Source organism: Sciurus vulgaris, assembly GCF_902686455.1.
Source record: "Sciurus vulgaris genome assembly, chromosome: 2".
NCBI lineage: Eukaryota > Metazoa > Chordata > Mammalia > Rodentia > Sciuridae > Sciurus > Sciurus vulgaris.
The window spans coordinates 98,210,163-98,222,751 of record NC_136462.1 but is presented as its reverse complement, the minus strand read 5'-3'; the positions used below and the strand labels follow the sequence as shown (position 1 = coordinate 98,222,751).

The 12,589-nt window shown below is 33.9% G+C and overlaps 1 pseudogene across 1 annotated transcript; it reads right to left on the bottom strand.

Moving 5' to 3' along the window:
• Positions 1 to 745: 745 nt before the first annotated feature.
• On the bottom strand, positions 746 to 10,960 carry LOC306655322 (serine/threonine-protein phosphatase 2A catalytic subunit beta isoform-like; annotated as a pseudogene). Its single transcript has 2 exons — positions 10,924 to 10,960; positions 746 to 1,415 (listed from the first exon to the last, which is right to left on the bottom strand). The product of its transcript is annotated as a serine/threonine-protein phosphatase 2A catalytic subunit beta isoform-like (transcript).
• Positions 10,961 to 12,589: the final 1,629 nt, after the last annotated feature.

Below are 12,589 nucleotides of genomic sequence, written 5' to 3'. Positions count from 1 at the left end.
AAATATTATGTCTATATGCTTATCTTTATATTTACCTACTTAAGACATATCTATTGACTTCATGTTATGGCCATAGAGATTTTTCTTGTCTTCTCTGCTTCTCTTCCCTATCCTGCATCCCTTTATCCCAATTTCTTAATTTATTATCACCATTTTGTTTTATTTAGTTCACAAGTTTATTATGAAAAACATTGCAGTGCTTTTGTACGGTAACATCATCTTACAGGAGGGGGAAAACCAGTTCTGTTCAAAACAACTCACCAGGTTCTGACAATAACAAAGAACAACGTGGCGCTGAGATTTGAGAAGGGAATAAAATGAGTGCAGACAAATCATACAATTAAATTAAATGGTTTCCCTGAGAATAAACAAAACTATTTCAAAACTCACAAGTAGAGAGTAGACCTTGATACTATTCTCAAAAATGTTCATTAAGTTCCAATGATTGTTTGCTGCTATCCTTATCTATAGTCATGCTGAGTAAAGCTGTAGCTAAATGGAAGTTAAACTGTATTCACAAAGTGTTAACGTTTACCTCTTATTATTTGTCTCTCAGAGAAAGCAAAAGTAACTACAAATAGTGCTATGCCAGAAACTGGTTTCTTGACCAACAGTGTTGCTTCAGCGTGCAATGAACTGGTTCATTCTAAAGTGGTCACAGCTGCTGATGACAAGAGGCTTTGTATTTTTATGTGCCACATCTTTTGTTCCATGTGAAAACAAGTTTTTCGAATGTTAACTATTTTCTGACACTTTGGAGTTACTGTTGCTCTTCTCATTTCCAGTAGGTCAATATATGGTTCGTGGCAAAACAGTACAAATTTAAAATTTCATTACAGGAATTAGTCTGGGGTACTACAAATAACATGTAGTTCGCCTCTACTAGGTGCTGGATCAAACTGCAAAGAAGAATATTTTAGAGTATCATGAAGTTCCATGATTGCAGCTTGGTTACCACAACAATAACAATAGTTTGATGCACTGAAAATTGTTACTACATTCTAGTCATGGCAACAGTTATATCCCTCCATCATCAGCTGGTGAGTTCTAGACACCAAAGTGAGCCCATTGGCATGATTAAATGTCTCAGAAATATCTTGACCAAATATGTAACCAGCTCCTGGAAGAGATATACCCCAACCACCATGATCATCTGGATCTGAACCCAGCCAAGTCACACATTGGACTCTCATGGGGAACTTCTTGTAGGTAATATAGTGCTCTAATGTGATCCAGTGTATCTATGGATGATGAAAGTCCACCACATAGACAGATCTGCCCATCCACCAAAGTAGTAAGCAGAAGATAGTCAAAAAGAGCTGTAAAATATTTCCAAACATTTGAATTTCCCTATTTTCTCAAATACTCATCATAGAAACCATAAACTTGTGTAAGCTGCCTGCTGTCATGATTCCCTCAAAGAATGATGCATTCCCAGTATCGAATTTATTATCACCATTTTTGTTAAATGATTATTTAATGCTTATAATGTCTGTGTAAGTATTGTTCATTGTTAGACAGGTAAAGCACTATGATAGTTTGGTTTTTACAAATTTTGTTTCTCTTCATTACTATTTCATTCTTTTATTTGCTTCATTTTCCATGCACCAGTGGTATCATAGTTATACAACCTTCCCCGAATTTAGTAATAGATATGAAAGAGTTCTCATTTCAATTCTAGTTTTTCATATAACCAGAAGCATTTCCTTTTTTTCTTTCCTTCCTACCTCCTTCCTATTTCCTTCCTTTTTTCAATCCTGGAATCGTTTGGTTGCAGTCTGAATTGTTTTCTCTAGATATTTCTTGGGTATAGATATGTTCTATTCCTCCAAGTATTTTCTCTAGAATTTCCTGTGCTAGAGTCATTTTCCTGCCTTCCTCTCTCTTGGTTTAACCCTGACTGTGGTGTAGATAGATACCTTCTAGCAATTTCTTAAGAATGACAGTTTATGTGACTGAAACATCTTTATTTTTTCTCCCTCAAGTTTAATTGTTTGATCAAGAACAGAAAATAGCTTTCACTTATAATTTCTAATGCACTACTTCACTGTTTCTGGCTTTCAAATTTCTTTTAAGAACTCTAATGCCTTTCTTATTCACAATCTTTGGCTTATTTCCTATTTTGGTTGTTGCTGTCGTTCATTTGTTTCATTCCCTTTAGAAATGTAAGCAACAGGCGTTTCACTATGATATTCTTTGGTGAATCTTTTTTTCCCCTTTCATTCATAATTGCAGGCAACATAACAGATTCTTTCATTCTGGAAATTTGTGTCCTGCTGTGGATTAAAAACTTCTACATTGTCATTTTCTCTGTTTGGTATTCCTATTAGTCATATGTTGAATCTCCTGGTTTGATTCTATAATTTTTGAAACTGTTTCTTTTCTTCTTTCTGTTTTTTCATGGTTTACTTTCTGAAAAAAAAATCCCAAATGTTACATTCCATTCCCTTACTGACTTTTCTTGCTCAAATTTTATTTGTCTATAAACTGATCCATTCTTGTACCATGTATATGATATCTTCTCTTATTGTTCTCTGAAGATATTATAGTTTTTTCACTTTTCATTGTCTCTTTTTAAAAAAATTTATTTGTTTAGATTTGGATCTTTTCATGTGGAAGCTTATGTGATGATTTTTGATGATCAGAATGAGATTATTTTGATTATTTTTTCCAAATGAGAACTATAAAGCTAGGAGGATATCTCTTGTATTTATGCAGAGCTTGTCAACTGTTCACCCTTATAGTAAGATGATCAGAATGTGTCCCAACTTTTTGTTCAAGAACCCTACAACATTGGTACGTATAGGATATTCCTCTGGTATTACTAGTCTCTTCAGAAAGAAACCTTTGAATCTACTGCAACAAGAGAATACAATTGTCCAGAATGTTCTGGAAGCAAAGTAAAGGGTTGGGGACCACAATTTTTTGAACAGACAGAAATTTATTAATTACTTATTTTAAACTCCAAACCTTCCCTTATATAATTATTCAGATTCCCTTTTACTCAATTTTTTTCAGAAAAAAAAAAAAAAAAACTCCACTTATTTGAACAGCTTAGCGGAAATGTGGTCATTTAATTGTATGTAATAATTATTTTAAAGAAATATACAATGAGAATATGACTGATCCTCATAGGGAAGCCTCTATTTACAAACTGGACCATCAATAGATTAGACTCATTACTATATCATGTTTCTAAGACAAAAAGTAATTTCCAATAATCAACACCCATAAATCAAATGCATACCTATACACCAATGGCAAATCAGCTGAAACAGAAATCAGGAAAACTATCCCACTTAGTATAGCCTCAAAAAATAAATTAATTAATTAAATACTTGGGAATTAATCTAACAAAAGAGGCGAAAGACCTCTACAATGAAAGCTACAGAACACTAAAGAAAGAAATTAAAGAAGACCCCCAGAAAAGTGGAAAAATCTCCCATGTTCTTGGATAGGCAGAATTAATATTTTCAAAATGGCCATACTACCAAAAGTGCTAGACAGATTTAATGTAATTTCTATTAAAATTCCAATGATATTCTTCACATAAATAGTAAAAGCAGTCATGAAATTCATTTGAAAAAGTAAGAGGCCCTGAATAAACCAAAGCAATCCTTAGTGAGAAAAGTGATGTAGGAGGCATCATAATACCAGACCTTAAACTATACTACAGAGCTATAGTAACAAAAATGGCACTGGATTGGCAGTAAAACAGACATGAAGACCAATAGAACAGAATAGAAGACACAGAGACAAACCCAAATAAATAGTTATTTCGCCATAAACATACAATGGAGAAAAGATAGCCTCTAGAACAATGGTGCTGAGAAAACTGGAAAGCAATATGTAGTAGAATGAATTTGAACCCCTATCTCTCGCACTGCACAAAACTCAATTCAGAGTGTATCAAGGACCTTGGCATTAAACCAGAAACCCTGTGCTTACGAGAAGAAAAAGTATGTCCAATTCCCCATCATGTTAGGAACCAACTTCCTCAATAAGATGCCTAAAGTGCAAGTAGTAAAATCAAGAATCAATAATGGGATGGTATCAAACTGAAAAGCTTCTTCACATCAAAGGAAATGATCATAAACATGAACAGAGAGCTTATAAAATGGGAAAGAATCTTTAGCACCTGCACCTCAGATAGAGAATTAATCTCAGTATATGCAAGGAACTCGAAAAACTTAATACCAAAAAAAAAAATATATAGCTCAATCAATAAGTGGGCGAAAGAACTGAACAGGTACTTCGTAGAAGAAGAAATACAAATGGTCAACAAATATATGAGAAAATTTTCAACATCTCTAACAATTAGATAAATGCAATTCAAAATTACACTGAAATTCCATCTTAGAATGACAATTATCAAGAGTAAAAGTAACAATAAATGTTGGCAAGGATGTGACGATAAAGGTATTGCTGGTGGAACTGCAAATTGGTGCAACCACTATGGAAGCAGTACGCAGATTCCTCAGAAATCTTGGAATAGAACCACTATTTGACCCAGTTATCCCATTCCTCGGTTTATACCCAGATGAGTTAAATTTCACAAACTACAGTGATGCAGCCACATCAATGTTTATAGCAGCCTAATTCACAATAGCCAAGCTATAGAACCACCCTAGGTGCCCTTTAAAAGTTGAATGGATAAAGAAAATGTGGTATATATACACAATGGAATATTACTCAGCCATAAATAAGAATGAAATTATGGCATTTGCAGAAATGGAAAAGATCATGCTAAGCCAAATAGACCGATCCCAAAAAAAAACCAAAGGCAAATATTCTCTCTGATATGTGGATGCTAACCCACAACAAGGTTGGGGAGGGAAATCATAGAAGTCCACTGGATTAGATAAAGAGGAATGAAGGGGAGGGAGGGGAATGGGGAATAGGGAAGACAGTAGAATTAATTGGACATAAATTTCCTATCCTTGTACATGAATATACAACCAGGGTAACTCCATATCATGTACAAGAATAGTATCCTAATTAGAAAAAGTTATACTCCATGTATGTACAATATGCCAAAATGTACTCTAAAAAGAACAAATCTAAAAAGCACAAGTAATTTTTTTTAAAAAGTTAACTGTTAAAATAAAGTATATCAAGACAAAGAAATTAATTTCCAAAATGGAAATTTAATGATTAACAAAAGCTTAACTGAAGGTTTTGAGAGTTCATGCACTTAGTAAGACGATCAGACACCCCACAAAGTTTGCTGTTAGATATCTAAGTTCCTCCAAATTTCTTCCCTGACAGTTTCCTTGCCTCTATTAATTTTCTCAGTTCATACACCCTTGCCAAACCTTTCTATTGACTTCAGTATTTCAGTTCCAAACCAGAACCTCAGCTTACAGACCACATTCACTATGCAAACAATAGGATTTTCCTTGTGATCTAGAGCAAATGGATAAAATAAAATGAACTCTCTCCAAGCAAAGAATGTAGTCAAGTCTTACTAATGAAGCCTATCAGTAAATTGAAAATCAGCAGGAAAGCACTAATCATAATTGATATATTGTCTCACTGATGAATATATGTCAGGGAATTGGAGAAGTATGGTATGGATCCAGTGTGTGGCAACAATCATGATTATAGCCATATGTGCTCATTATCATTACATGTGAGAAAACTACTCAAGGTCAGGGAAATAATCACCAAAAGAATTGGAGGGAAAAGTACCCAGTGCTCACATGGATATAGAAATAGTTCCTATCAATCATATTCGAAAACCTTATAATTCCCATAGCACTGAGTGAAGTACTCAGAAGGACTTTGTCTTAGTCATCGGGAATACCTAGCCATATAATAAGCACTGTTGTGGTTCTACTTTGAGAATCATAAAAGCAAGACCCCAAATTACTTATAATGTAAATGCTTTCCAGAAGAAAGCTCAACAATATTTATAGAAATATAAAAATATCCAGAATCCAGGGAAGGATAATTCCCAGTGTTGGGAATACAAAAAAAAAAAAAAATTAACCATACGTGAAAAGAACCAGGAATTTATTACTTAAAATAAGGAGAAATAATCAATATAAATGTGACTGACACAGATATTATAATTGAAAACAAGGACATGAAAACAATTTTTATAACTGTATTTCATACATACTGAAATTAAATGGAGTTATGGAAGATATAAAAAAGACTTAAAACTTCCAGAAATGAGAACTACAACTTCTGAGATGGAATATACATCAAATGGGATTAACTGAAGATTAGAAACTGAAGAAGAAAAGATAAATAGATTCAAAGAGATTTAATAAAAACTATCCAAAACAGAAAGCAGAAGGAAAAAAACAGAAATGGAGCATAGCATAAATGTTTTGTGGAATAGTTTAAATGACCTAATATATTTGTTATTGGAGTACTTGGAAGAGGAGTGAGGGGGCAGGAAAAACATTTGTGGATAATAACTAAAAATTCTCTAAATTTGCAATAATTAAAATCTGCAGACTCAAGAAGCTCAATTAGCCCTCAGCATATAGATTAACACTGAGGAACATCATAACCAAATTGCTCAAAACCAGTGATAAAAAGAAAATCCTAAAAGCAGCCAGAGAAAAAGTACCAAGGAAAGAACAACCTTTCTCATGGGAAACAATGCAAATGAGTAGACGACAAAGCAATATCATAAAGTATAAAGTACTACAAGAAAAAAAAAAAACTAGAATTCATCACTAACAGACCCATGCTACAATCAGTTTTAAAGGAAGTCTTTCAGGCACAAGGAAAAATCTACTAGACAAATATGAATCTATACAAAGGCAAGAAAAGCATAGAAAATAAGTACACATTTTTATTATTTAAAATTTCTTAAATATACTAAACTATTTAAAGAAAAGCAATATCAATGTAGTATGGATTTAAAAGCACTTGTAAAAGTAAAATATATTACTGCAATAGCACAATATCTAGGAAGAAAAAAGAAAGTATATTGTTCAAAGGTTCTTACACTGTGCATAAAGTTGTATAATATCATTTGAAGTTAGACTAAGATAGCTTAAATATATGTACTTTGAACCCCAAAGAAACCAGCAAAATGAGGAATATATGCACATCAACAAATGAAATCAAATAGAATCTTTGCAAATATTTTAAAAATATACAAAAAGAAAAAAAGATGAAATAACAATGGTACAAATAGAAGAAACACATGATACTTTAAACTTAACCATAATGATAATCATAGTATACTTAGTGGTAAGAAAAACTATCAGTTTCTCACTGAGATCAGAAACAAGGTAAGGATGTCCCCTCTCACCAATCCTTTATAACATAATACTACAAGTCCTAGATAATATAATAAATTTAAAAAGCAAATAAAAGATATACTTATTGAGAAGGAAGAAATAAAATTTTTCCCCCAAATGACATGGTCATCAATGTAGAAAAAATGAAAGAATTAGCCAAGAGCTCCTGGAACTAATGAATGATTAAAACTAGATTGAAGAACACAAAGTTAATATATACAACTCAATTGCTTTTCTATATATCACAAAAGAACAAGTGAAATTTGAAATTTAAATGACAATACCATTTACATTAGCATCCCCCAAGTGAATATTTAGGTATAAATCTAACAAAACATGTACAAGGTCAATATGCATGTATTAGCTAGCTTTTCATCACTATGACAAATTATCTGAGATAATCAACTTATAAAGAAAAAGGATTTCTTTTGATTCACAGTTTTGGATGTTCTAATCCAGTTGCTTTAGCCCTGTGGCAAGGCAGTACATCATGGCAGGAGCACCTGGTGGAGCAAAACTGTTCACCTCACAGACAGAAAACAGAAAAGAGAATGAGGAAGGGATTGAGATCCCAATATACCCTTCAAGGGCACATCTCCTATAACCTGAAGACCTCCTACCAGGCCCTGCAACCTAGTCCCTAAAGACCTCTCACTAGGCCCCACCTCTTAAAGGTTACACTACCTCTTAACAGCACACCTCCTCCCAGGGACCCAGGGACCAAGCTTTTAACACATCTTTGGGGGACATTCAAAATCCAAACTAGAGCATTAAGGATATCTACAAAATTTTGATGATAAAATCAAAGAACTAAAAAAAGAGATATATATTCATTGTTAGGTGGACTCAATATTGTGAAAATGTCAATTCTTTCCAACTTGATCTGTAGATTACATACAATCTGAACCAAAATTCCAGAAAATTATTTGGTAGATATCAACCAACAGATTTTAAAGTTTATATCAAAAGGCAAAAGACCAAAACAGCTGGGTGCTGTGGTGGTGTGAGCTTGTAATCCCAGAGGCTCAGGAGGCTAAGACAGGAGGATTTCAAGTCCAAAGCCAGTCTGAGCAATGTAGAAAGGCCCTAAGCAACTTAGCAAGTTTAAGTCTCTAAGTAAAATATAAAAAAGCATTGGGGATATGACTCAGTGGTAGAGTGCCCCTGGATTCAATCCCCAGTAGTATCACAGAAACCAAAACCAAAAACAAACCAAACAAAAAACAGAACAGAAAAACACAATATTGAAGAAGAACAAAGTTGGAAAACACACTACCTAACTTCAAGACTTCTTGTAATAAACAAGACAGTGTGGTGCTGGTGAAAGAATACATAAATAGAACAATGGAACTGAATAGAGAAGCTAAAAATAGACACACATAAATATAATCAACTGATGTTTGACAGAGTTACAAAGGCAACACAATGGAGCAAAGGGGGAATTTTCAAGAAATGGTGCTAGAATACTTAGAAAAAAATCAGTCCAGATACATACCTTATACTGTTCACAAAATTAACCCCAAATGGATCATAGACATAAAGTAAAATGCAAAATATGAAACTCCTAGAAGGTAATATAGAAGAAAACTAAATGACCTTGTGTTCAGTGGTGACTTTTTAGATATAACACAAAAGTCATGATCCATGAAAGAAATAATTGATAAGCTGGATTTCATGAAAACTTAAAACTTCATCTGTGGGGGCAAAAATGTAAAAAGAATGTGAGTTCAAACTGCAGACTGAGAAAATTTTTGCAAAGAACACATCTCAGAAAAGATAGCCATCCAAAATATGAAAAAGTATTCTAAAAGTTTGACAATAAGAAAACAAATGAGTCAAATAAAAACTGACCCAAGAACTTTTAACAGATACCTTCCCAGACAACATACACAGACAGTAAATAAGTGTTCAAAAAGATTGCCCACATCACCTATATCGTATGTCATTAGTAAAATGCAAATTATAACATCAATGAGATACCTCTGTACACTTATTAGAATAAGTAAAATTCAGAACACTGACAATACCAAATGCTGGAGAGAATGTGGAACAACAGGAAGTCTTGTTCATTGCTATTGAGAATGACAATTTGGGAGACATTCTGCCAATTTCTACAAAAGAAAACATACCCTTACTTATGACCTAACTTATCACGGTCCTTAATATCTGTACAAAGTAGTTAAAACCTAGATGTTCACACAAAATCCCACACATGGATGGATGTTTAGCGCAACTTTTTAAATAATTGTCAAAATTTGGAGGGAAACAAGGTATCCTTCAGTAGGTGTACTACATATAGAAAATGGAATATTATTCAGTCCTAAAAAGATAAACTTGATAAATGAGTTATCAAGCTATGCAAGGACATGGAGAAAACTGAAATGCATATTATTAAAAGTATATTATAAAACTTAAAATTTAAATACATATTATTGAATGAAGGCATTCTGAGAGGGCCATATACTATGACTTCAACTATATGACATTCTGGAAAAGGTGAAACTATGGCAAATGTAAAAAGATCAGTGGTTGCTACAGATTGAATAGGCCTAGCGCAAAGGAATTTTAAGATAATGAAAATATTCTATATGACATTATTATGGTAGATATGTCAGTATATATTTGTCCAAACACATAGACACCAGAGTGAACCCTAAAAAATTATAGATTTTCAGTGATTATGATGTGTTAATGTAGGTTCAGAAATTGTAACAAATGTACCATTTTGATGATAAATATTGATAATGTGGGAAGCTATGCATGCATGGGGGCAATGGGCATGTGGGAAATCGCTATATTTTTCTCTTAATATTGTTGAAAATCCAAAATTGCTCTAAAATTACATATATTTTGTTATTTTGTTTGGCTTGACAATCCCCATTCCTCTCTATTTGGGAGAAGGGGTACTGGGGATTGAACTCAGGGGCACTCGACCACTGAGACATATCCCCAGCCCTATTTTGTATTTTATTTAGAGACAGGGTCTCATTGAGTTGCTTAGTGCCTTGCCGTTGCTGAGGCTGGCTTGGAACTTGGGATCCTCCTACCTCAGCATCTGAACCACTAGGATTACAGGCGTGCACCACCCCTCCTGGCCCAATTCCTCTTTATTATGCCTCTGAAATTCCTGTTGTGGTATTTCCAGTCTAACTTGGGCCTCTTTTTCTTTCTCCCACATAAAGATGAGACTAATCCACCACCGTGAAATCGAATTTCAGAACGACATCTCAAAAGAATGAAAGTAGTGTGGTTAGGTGTACTTTTTACTGATTTCAATCTGACAAACAGAAGTGTACATACCTATATCTACACTGATAGTGGCACGTGATGACATTAATTTTCTCTTGATGGCATCTCGGAGTCAATGTGAAAGTTCTGGAAATCAAGACTGGAATCAAAGTCCTGAATCAAAACAACTTGAGGATCCCATGCTGTAGCCCCTCTGGTTCCTGAATCAAAAGGTTCCCAATCCTAGAGATTCTTATTTAGTAATTCTGAAGTCGAGTCAAGGAATCTGTATATAAACCAGGTTTATAAAAAACTACATTGAGAAAAATAGCCTACAAGTAAGTTTTTTACTCTTTCCTCCATATCATCAGGTTGCTGTCCTTCCTCTCTCTCATCTTGTATTAATTCCTCTCACTTTCCTAATTTTTACCTGTGCAAAACACAGTGGTTTTATAGGACGCATGCATCCTACTTTCCATCTCTTCTTTTATGATTAATCATTTCTTCCTACTTCCTACCTGTCTTCAATCACTGTAGTCCTGACTTCTGAATCAAAATAACTTGAAGATCCCTGTTTGTAGCCCCTCTGATTCCTGAGTTAAAAGTCTCCAGATAAAGGACACAGAAGGAAACAAATCCACTACATAGCATGAAGGCCCTGGTTTTCAAAATGAAGATTCATTTACCTAAAACTGGCTATTCTACATCACATTTCACTGGAGCGGGTTCTCTTATTTCCCACCAGTTTTTCTTCACTTGCTCACTATATTTGACTCCATCTATGGACAACTCGTACTATCTTGTTTTGATTTTAGGGAAGATGATTAAGGCTAAGAACAAAGTTGTTTATTTTTGTCATCCAAATTTCTAAGGAGATATTTTAGATAAGCAATTCACTGCTGTCTTTGATCTCAAGCTATCAGCTTCAAAGTATAACATTTAAAAATAATTTTATGTGGTTTCTAGTATTTTGGCTGTCTTGCATGCACTGGGGCTTATTTTAAGATGTCTCTTTTGTTTTTTAGTATTTTTGTTAGATGGTCAAGTTAGATGTTTGTCCTTTGTGATAAAACTCAATTCCTTCATATAAATAACCCAGACTTTATTGATTATTATATCACACATTGGTTTCATGAATGCATTGCTCTTCTCTACATAACATTTGCTGAATACAGAACTGATTCTCACTCTTAATCTTTATGGAAGAGCATAAGCTTTTGTTTTTCTGCTCCCTTTTGCAACTTCTCTTAAAGGAAAAATTCCACTTTGTCTAATATATCTGACCAGATGGGGGATGGTTAACACAATTTCTTCGGCATGGTGGTGGGTAAAAAACTTTTCTGTTCTTCGCATCAGGTCCAAACCAAAAAAAAAAAAAAAAGGACAATTGTTGAAGAAGGAACATAAATATGCCTCAGAAGTCCAACAAAGTATGTGCAATCTATTTTATTCTTCTTGGTTTCTGGTCTACGAGACAGTATAAAATAGTCACCCTAGTCAAGAAGCAGCAGGAGCACTAAATGCCTCGAATGAGAGAAAAAGAGAGCAGATCCTTGCTTTATTCCAGTTCTGCCATGAATAAGATGTAGCCTCAGTTGGTTAATATAATGTTGGGAAAGAATTGTAATTATAGAATCATAGATTATTAGAGCTGTATGGGATTTTTGAGAGTACCAGTGTCATCTAACCAGAACAGGCAGCACAGAAATGTAAAAATATGAGACAGACATCATTACCCTATGTACATGTGTGATTACACAAGTGGTGTGAATCTAAATCATGTACAACCTTAGAAACGAAAAGTCGTACCCCGTTTGTGTACAATGAATCAAAATACAATCTATAAACATTTTTTAAAAAGTAAAAAAAAAATGTAAAAATATGTCCTGTGGAAAACTTTTGGTATTGAACTATGGGGCATTATGAGGCAATTTTCTTTATGAAACTATGACGATTGTCAGCATTTCATATTGTTACTGAAGATTCTTCTATAAGGGCTCTTTTGGGTCTTTGTCATTCCTTTTCTTAGTGCTTAGGTTATCATATTCCTTTTCTGATCTGACTTGAGTTCACAGATTTCTCAGGAGTAGAGCACA